Source organism: Triticum urartu, chromosome 2 (genome assembly GCF_003073215.2).
Source record: "Triticum urartu cultivar G1812 chromosome 2, Tu2.1, whole genome shotgun sequence".
Classification (NCBI taxonomy): domain Eukaryota; kingdom Viridiplantae; phylum Streptophyta; class Magnoliopsida; order Poales; family Poaceae; genus Triticum; species Triticum urartu.
In genome coordinates, this window is record NC_053023.1 from 138960468 (window position 1) to 138969666 (window position 9199).

At 49.0% G+C, this 9199-nt stretch overlaps 1 long non-coding RNA gene across 1 annotated transcript; it reads left to right on the forward strand.

The window, feature by feature from the left end:
• The first annotated feature begins 5197 nt into the window (after positions 1-5197).
• LOC125536388 lies at positions 5198-9199 on the forward strand. Its single transcript, XR_007295032.1, has 3 exons — positions 5198-5226; positions 8808-8858; positions 9092-9199. It is a non-coding gene; the product is annotated as an uncharacterized LOC125536388 (long non-coding RNA).

Consider the following 9199-nt stretch of genomic DNA (forward strand, 5'->3'; position numbering starts at 1 on the left):
CCTCTCTCACTCACTTGCGATGATGGATAATTCTGATCTGGTTTAGCACTTTCCTGGGTACTGCAAGCCTGGACTATGGTGTTGGTATCTGAAGAGAAACTTGGAACTCTGGTGCTGGTGCAGCAACCAAGGTGGTGCCGTGGAAGGAGGGCGCCCCTAATCACCATCGCCGGCTCTCTTCCCTTTTGCTCTCGTTGGAACAAGCCTCGCTCCCCTCTTTCCCTCCTTTTCTTCTTCTACCCTTTCCACATGCAACCAAACAAATGGAAATCGAAGTTCACAGATTAGTTGAAGCTTTGAATATGCCAAACTTTCAACCAAAAGATTTAGATGCTTTCTACTAGATCAACACTAACTTTTGACCAAAGTCGTAACAATATTTGACAAATTAAATTTCAAATGGAAGAAATCAGCTTCCAACCCCAACGGTAACAACTTCCAACTTTGGTTTTACCATGAAAAAATATATTTGGGCTGCCTCTGTTGCCTTTTTTTAACACGGTACAGATGCAGACGCTCATGCATACACGCATATACTCATCCCAATGAACGCAATCATGCACATCCTACCCCTATGAGCACCTCTCCATCAGACTGTCATCTTGAGATTGATGAAGTCGCCACATACGCCTTCGTTTCGACGGGAGCGTCTCCTTCCATTGAACGCACATCACTGAAAGGCCTGCAATAAATCCAAAAAAATGCGAACACCAACATCAAGTCTAGAACTTGAACCCTGATGGGATGGGGATACCACAGTCCTCCTAGCCATCCAACCACGGGTTGGTTTACCATTGCCTTTGTTGTTGTTGATGGTGTGGGATTATGTGTATGTTGAAGGCAGTGGCCCCTTATACGACGCGGTATGATGCTCTGGATACCTTTTTCACGACTGGAATTGTAACGTTCCATGAGCTCGTCAAAGAGAACAGACGAGAGGGGTGGGCGGTGAGCACAAGGCGTGTGAGAAGAGTGCAAAAGGAGAGAAAAATAAAGAGTTGCAGTGATATTCTGGTGAGCGCATCATAATCAAATGATGGTAGTGATGGTTGGTGCACAAGAAGAATAGAAGTGGGCATGTAAGAAATGGTGCTAATCTTTTTTTGGGAATATAAATGATGCTAATCGTAAAATGTAAATACATGCTTTTTTTAGAATCAATGCCCTTTATTTAATAGTCAAGGCGACTGGAATGCCAACAACAATGGGTGAAAAAAGCCACACAGGAAAGTAACCTTCTCAACCCATTGACAAAAGTTCTAAGATCTTGCAAAATTTCATCATGAAACCACATTTGTGGAAGTTGTGGCAAAAAAATAATCAATGTTTCGAAATGCTTTCGAAAATAGCATTTTCAGACTATTGATTTTGTTTTTTTGCCATGACTTTCACAAATGTGATTTCATGACAAATCTCTGCAAGTTCTTATAACTTTTGTCAGTTTTTGTCACACAAAAAAATCAGATTTTTTGAATTGTTTTTTCTTTTTACTGTTCACGAGAGCTCATTTGAGCTCGGGCTGAGAAACTCCGCATCCCACACGACAGCCAATCTACAGGATATATGTAGCAAGATTACGTGCCTCTACACTTTAGAGGCTCTACTCATGAATAAAATCTACAACATTTAACTACACTAGTAAGCATGCACGTGCAACGCACGACTGATTTGCATGTTTTTTTATATCCTAATTGAGCTTCTTGACGCCAGCGTTTTCAAGCATGGAGCGACATTTATTTTTCCTAGCTGCATCTGATACCATGCAGGATGGACACCACAAAAATCAAACCAAAAAAAGCAACATAGAAAGAAGTCTTACAAGGATACAAACCCATAATTCACAAGATGGCCAAGACAGCCAGAGCCGAGGTGTAAGGTGGATGTGCTTCTTCGGCCGCCTTCATTAACCCAGTCGCACTCATTTGCTAAATAAACTTGGCTGCACTGAATGATACAAATACATGGACTAAAGGGGCTAGTCTAATTAATTAGTATGGACAAACCCAAGCAGATGTAACATAGTTATATCCAGACGCTGGGCAGTGATGCTTATTGTAGATCTTTTATATGATGACATGTTTCCTAAAAAAAACATGAATGAACATACTTCCATTTATCATAATGATTGTTCAGATTAGCAACCCCAAAGCCTTTACAAATCTTCATAATGCTCAGCTCCACTAAAATAAGTTGATGCATGAGAAACAACGTTGACTAATTCTTTATGGAAACAGCTGACTAACAAAAAAAAAGTTTTGAAGATAAAAATGTTCACAACCTGATGCTCCTCCCTCTCAGAGCCGACAGCAATAAAGCAAATTAGTTTTTACACACAGCTTGTTAATGCCTCATTAGACGCCAATACTACATCAGGCTTAGAGCTGCTATACCTTCTATCTTCAACAAGTCAAAACTTACTGCATGAGAGAAAATATAACTTAGATTTTTCAAAAGTATAGATAATGTTGGCAAGAGCAGATAGGAAATAATCACCTGGGTGAGTCTGCTCATAGCTTAAGATGGTATGGGCATTAATTAATGACAATCTAAATATTCGATAGCAGTGAAAGAGGAGGTACAAAATAAATTAAGATGCTCCCCGCAAAAAAATTACATTAAGATGCGGTCAATGAGCTGATACCTGCGTTTTAAAAAACGCTAATATTCTTGGGCTGCTGTACTCTTTATTGATGGTGCCCAAAAGAACAAGGTAATACAAAAATCACAGTAGAGATGTACGTTGCTCTCTGCCTAAGCCTGCTAGGGACGATGTATGCAACATATTTCATATAGGGAAGTGGAAAACGGTAGAAAACACTCACGTACATATTGAACAAAAAGATGTTGCCTATTCCCGCAAAAAAAAATGTTGCCTAGATAGAATGTTTTGCATGGCAAATCCAATATGTAAACTGCAAGCAAACAATGAAATGAGTTTGATAATAATATCAAATTTGTATCCAGTCACCAAATGTACAAAAAAAAATCAAACGCTTCTGGACAATGGTCATCGTTCAACTGAGTCTCGTACTGCGTGGCCGCTCGCCTCGGAAAGAAGATTAGCAGCAAGAAAGGACCGATGGTGCAAATATGTCACTGTGTGAGAGAGAAAAATATTAGAGAGAGACAGAAAAAATGTACCTAGAGGTTGCATTCGTATTCGACTGGTTTTGGGGTGGATTATTGCTACGCGTGTTCCAGAACATGAATGGTTGCCCCGTCCCTTCTCCGTTGGATGCATGCAGCTGATCACCAGCACTAACAGACGATTGACGACGGAGGCCGCCCGCCAGCGAGGGAAGGAGCACCTACCCACAAACAGCAGGAACGGAACAGCAGAATCGACAGCCAACGACATCGATACATCGGAGGAGAACCGTGACCTAGGATAGGAGACAGCGAGCAAGGGCAGAGAAAGGTAGACTTGAAGGCCTGGAGGGCCAGAGCGAAAATGCTCCACTTACGGACTCAATCTATGCCCAGAGTCCTACGGACGGACGTGCTGCCTCCTAATTCACCCCTCCCCCCCTGATTTGCAGGGTGGGGCCTCCTTCCCCCAAATTAGGTGAGGCCAGCTCTGCCTGTAGGTCTTCTTCCGTGCAAAAATGCCCGTAGCTGTAGGATTGCTCGGGCCAGAGAGTCGCGCGGGTAGGAGATGCAGCGGGCGGAGCAGCACAAGGGACAGCGGCGGCGGTGAAACCCTATCGCTCGTGCGCTTAGAGGAGTCATTTTCCTCGAACAGTGACGTGAACAGTAGATCCGTGATTTTTGCACAACGTAACGTAAATAGCAGGCCCGTAATTTTAGCACTCTCCAGTCAGGTTTATTAGTCTGTTCGTGATCCTGAGATAATCCGGGAATACAAACCGTCCGCGTAATTAATCAGCCCTTAATCACATGCATCCGCCTCGCTCTTTCCTAGTATGTGCCCCATGCATTCATTATATCTTCTCTCCATCCAATCTTTCCTCTCTTTTTTTGCGTGGTACGTAATCATCCCTTTTAATTCGTCATTAATACTTAAGCAGACCGAACCAATCCATGATAACGCCGCTGCATGTAGGCCACAAATCACGTGAATCAATTTATTCCTTTATTTTCTGGTCGCGCGATATATGGCAGGGTTGCGGACGCAGTGGTTTTCAGCCTGGTGGAGTACGGCCAGCCTAGGTAAATTGTTAAGCGTACATCAGATCGCGATTAGATTAATGATGCCTGTTAGATTGAGTCATCTGGGCTTAATCCTGTGGTGGTAATGTGTCCATAGACATTTGCTTGGGTGCGCGTAGAAAAGATAATGTTTGATTGTTTATCTCTACTCCTAATGTCTCAGTTGGTAGGTCGCGTTCCGGGTTTTATTTTCGTCCCACCTCATCCGGTCTTTTTTGGTACTTCTTTGGTACTTCCTCCCACCTCCCGCTCAGCCGAGACGGTTTATTTTCGCTGGTTTATTTTCGTCATCCTCCCACCTCCGTTTTTTTTTCGTCCCTGGGATCGATCCCTCGTGCCCTCGATGCGCTCGATGCGCTTGCCCGCACGAACGTGGCTCCGTCCCTCCCCGCATCCAGCCTCCTAGCTACCCCTCGTCTCCCCGCCTCCAGCCACACCCGCCGCCGCACCCTAATCCCCGATCTGGCTCTCCACCTCACGACGACGCCGTTGCCCTCTCCGTCCTCCTCCACAAGACATCACCATCGCCGCCCCTCCTCTGTGATTCGGCCATGGCCACCACCGACGCCCTCCTCTCCATCGCTGCCGCCAACCCTCAACCTCCATCGATCTCCTCCTAGATCGACAAAGGGAGACCTCCACCGTCACCGTTCTTCTTCCTCCCCGACCTCCCGTCGTCGTTCTCCACGGATCTGGCCGTGGCCACAACCGATGCTGTCGGTTCCATGGAGGAGCTCACCCCGGCCTTCTCCACGGATCTGGTTGATCTGAAGGCGGGCGGCGAGGCGGGGCTCACCGAGCGAGGTATCCAGGCGGGGGTCGTCGGTGACGACGATGAAGGCCGGATCGAGGGATCCAGCGACCTAGACAGGAGCTCCCCGGACCTGAGCGACGGCGGACGGGCGCGTGAGACGGAGTGATCTGGTGTGGCGGCGTGAATTCCTTGCAGGTAGAGGCGGGTCTCCATGGCTGGCAAGGAGAGCTCCAAACCATGGCGGGGCTTTAGTTTTCCCTGTTAGAAAAGAGAGAAAGAGGAAGATTCAGGGAGGAGGAGAGGTTGTGACGCCCCCGATTTAATCGTACACTAATCATACACGCAAACGTGTACGATCAAGATCAGGGACTCACGGGAAGTTATCACAACACAACTCTACAAATAAAATAAGTCATACAAGCATCATATTACAAGCCAGGGGCCTCGAGGGCTCGAATACAAGAGCTCGATCATAGACGAGTCAGCGGAAGCAACAATATCTGAGTACAGACATAAGTTAAACAAGTTTGCCTTAAGAAGGCTAGCACAAACTGGGATACAGTTCGAAAGAGGCGCAGGCCTCCTGCCTGGGATCCTCCTAACTACTCCTGGTCGTCGTCAGCGGGCATCACGTAGTAGTAGGCACCTCCGGTGTAGTAGGGGTCGTCGTCGACGGTGGCGTCTGGCTCCTGGGCTCCAACATCTGGTTGCGACAACCAGGAAGAAGGGATAGAGGGAAAGGAGGAGAAAGCAACCGTGAGTACTCATCCAAAGTACTCGCAAGCAAGAAGCTACACTACATATGCATGGGTAAATGTGTAAAGGGCCATATCGGTGGACTGAACTGCAGAAAGCCAGAATAAGAGGGGGATAGCTAATCCTTTCGAAGACTACGCCTCTGGCAGCCTCCGTCTTGCAGCATGTAGAAGGGAGTAGACTGAAGTCCTCCAAGTATCATCGCATAGCAATAATCCTACCCGGCGATCCCCTCCTCGTATCCCTGAGAGAGAGCGACCACCGGTTGTATCTGGCACTTGGAAGGGTGTGTTTTATTAAGTATCCAGTTCTAGTTGTCATAAGGTCAAGGTACAACTCCAAATCGTCCTGTTACCGAAGATCACGGCTATTCGAATAGATTAACTTCCCTGCAGGGGTGCACCACATACCCCAACACGCTCGATCCCATTTGGCCGGACACACTTTCCTGGGTCATGCCCGGCCTCGGAAGATCAACACGTCGCAGCCCCACCTAGACCAACAGAGAGGTCAGCACGCCGGTCTAAACCTAAGCGCACAGGAGTCTGGGCCCATCGCTCTTAGCACACCTGCACGTTGCGTACGCGGCCGGAAGCAGAACTAGCCCCCTTAATACAAGAGCAGGCTTACGTTCCAATCCGGCGCGCGCCACTCAGTCGCTGACGTCACGAAGGCTTCGGCTGATACCACGACGCCGGGATACCCATAACTACTCCCGCGTAGATGGTTAGTGCGTATAGACCAAATGGCCAAACTCAGATCAAATACCCAGATCTCGTTAAGCGTGTTAAGTATCCGCGAACGTCGACCAGGGCCAGGCCCACCTCTCTCCTAGGTGGTCTGAACCTGCCCTGTCGCTCCGCCTCAAAGATCCACTCGCGGGTGCGCCTCAAGCCGACCCGTCTTTAGTCACCACATGTATCATGTATAAAGTATATAGTATATACCCGTGATCAACTCCCGAGTGATCACGGCCCGATAGTATAGCATGGCAGACGGACAAGGATGTAGGGCCACTGATAAAAAACTAGCATCCTATATTAAGCATTAGGATTGCAGGTAAGGTAACAACAGTAGTAGCAAGGACAGGCTATGCATCAGTATAGGATTAATGGGAAGCAGTAACATGCTACACTACTCTAATGCAAGCAGTATAGAGAAGAGTAGGCGATATCTGGTGATCAAAAGGGGGGGCTTGCCTGGTTGTTCTGGCAGGAGAGAGGGGTCGTCAACTCCGTAGTCGTACTGGGTAGCAGCGGCGTCGGTCTCGGTGTCTAGCGAGAGAAGAGGGGGAAGAAACAATAAATATAATGCAAACAAATGCATGACGATGCATGACATGACAAGTATCGGTGCTAGGGGTGCCCTATCGCGGTATGAGGTGATACCGGTGAAGGGGGGGAAACATCCGGGAAAGTATCCCCGGCGTTTCGTGTTTTCGGGCAGAGGAGCCGGAGGGGGAAAGTTGCGAGTTCGATAGGTTAGGAAGGCGTGGCGGACGAACGGGTGCGTATCCGGAATCGTCTCGCCGTTCTGAGCAACTTTCATGTACAAAGTTTTTCGATCCGAGCTACGGTTTATTTTATATTAATTTTAAAAGATTTAAATCAATTTTAGGATTTATTTAATTAATTTAACCAACATTATCCAGAATAGTGTCTGCTGACGTCATCATGACGTCAGCATGACGTCAGCAGTCAACAGGGAGTTGACTGGGTCAATCTGACGTGTGGGTCCCGCATGTCATACACTGTTTACTCTAATTAGGATCTAACTAATCTAATCACAGTTTAATTAACTCACAATACTTAATTAAGTTAACTAAACAAGATTAATAAATTTAATTAATTCACTAATTAATTAATTAATTAATTAATTATTAATTAATTTTTTTTAATTCCCTTTTTTTTGGTCTGTTTTTTATCGTTCTGGGGCCGGGCCCCACATGTCAGTGGCCCAAAGGGCCACATCGATTCGGGTGCGCGGGTTACAGGCGCAGGCACCCAGCCCGATTGGCAAATGCCCAGATGGGCAGGGGGGCCGGCCACGGGCACGGCAAGCCCGGCCGCCTGGGACGACAGCGGCAGCGGCGAGGCGAGGCGGGGCGATGGCGCGGGCGGCGGAGGAGCAGAGCAACGGAGCAAGGCCGAGCGCGGCGGCCGCGGCAGGGGAGCCTCACGGGGAAGCGGGGAGGGGCCGGGGGCGGGACGGCCCGGTGCGGGCGACGGTGGCGCCGGAGCGCGTCGAGCGGCGACGGCCGAGGCGACCTAGGGGGAGAGGAGGGCGAAGGGGGTAGCTCACGGGGGGGGGGAGTAGGGCAATGGGGCAGTGGGCTCGGGGGCGGTCGGGGAAGACCGGCGAGGAGGAGGACGAGGAGGCGTTCGGCGGCGACGGGGCGGTCCGGCGACGAGGGCGGCGGGCGACGAGGTCGGGGGCGCGGCGCTGGAACGGCGGCCTCGGCACGGGGCGAGGAGGAGGCCGAGGCACGCGGGGCGGTGGCAGCGGCACGGCGGCGTCCAGAGGAGGACGGGGAGCGCGGTGGCGGTGGCGATGGTGAACGGCGGCGGGGCGACGGGGATCGACGGCGGCGTCGAGCCGATGGGATCGGGGGGGTTCGCCCCGATCCATATCGGGCAGAGGAGGGAGAGAGAGGAGTGCGAGGGGGGGAATGGGGATCGTGCTAGGGTTCGGTTCCCCCACGGGGTTATAGGCCAGGGGAGGGAGTGGGCCGGCCTGGCAGGCCACTGGCCGGGCCGAGGGGGGGGGGCGGCCCGTTCGGTCGGCTGAGGCCAGCTGGGCCACTTGGCCCAGCGGGGGGGGGGGGGCTTTCTCCTTTTTTTTGTTAGTTTAGTTTTTTTTCTTTTATTTATTTTCTTTTCTGTTTTAATTCATTTTAAGTATTTAGGTCTTTTATAAAGGCATGGATCCCACACCATAAATTCCTAGGCATTTATTTGCACACCTCGAACATTTTGTCTTAAATTTTGAAAAGTTTTTATTCTTTGGTTGATTTTGAATTTGAATTTGAATCAGTTTCGAACTAGCACGAGACTAGGAACAGTAATCGAGGTGACGTGGCATCATTAGCAGAGGTTCACTGTAGCTTAATTATCCGGGCGTTACAGAGGTAGAGAGAAGAAGGTGCAGGTGCGAGCTTGGGGAAGAGGGAGCCTAACATGTGCGTACATCCTTGCTCCTTTTCTTCTTTCAGTTTTAGGTACTTTCCAGCAGGCGTGTACATCCTTGTTCCTTCTCTTCTTTCGATTTTAGCTACTCTCCAGTATTCAATTCTGTCAGCAGTTCTCAAGTAAATGAACCGTAGAGAATCAGCTAGATATTTTACTACTGTAAGCTGTGGAGTACTGAGAATGGCATTTATATTGCTGCAAATGCAATATATGATTTATGCAGCAGAGAGGATGCCGCAAGGGGAGAGGAATGGTGCAGTGAGATTGAGGAAGACAGGACACATCGGGACCCGGGAGCTCGAGAAGAGGCTCAATCGATCTCGACAAGAAG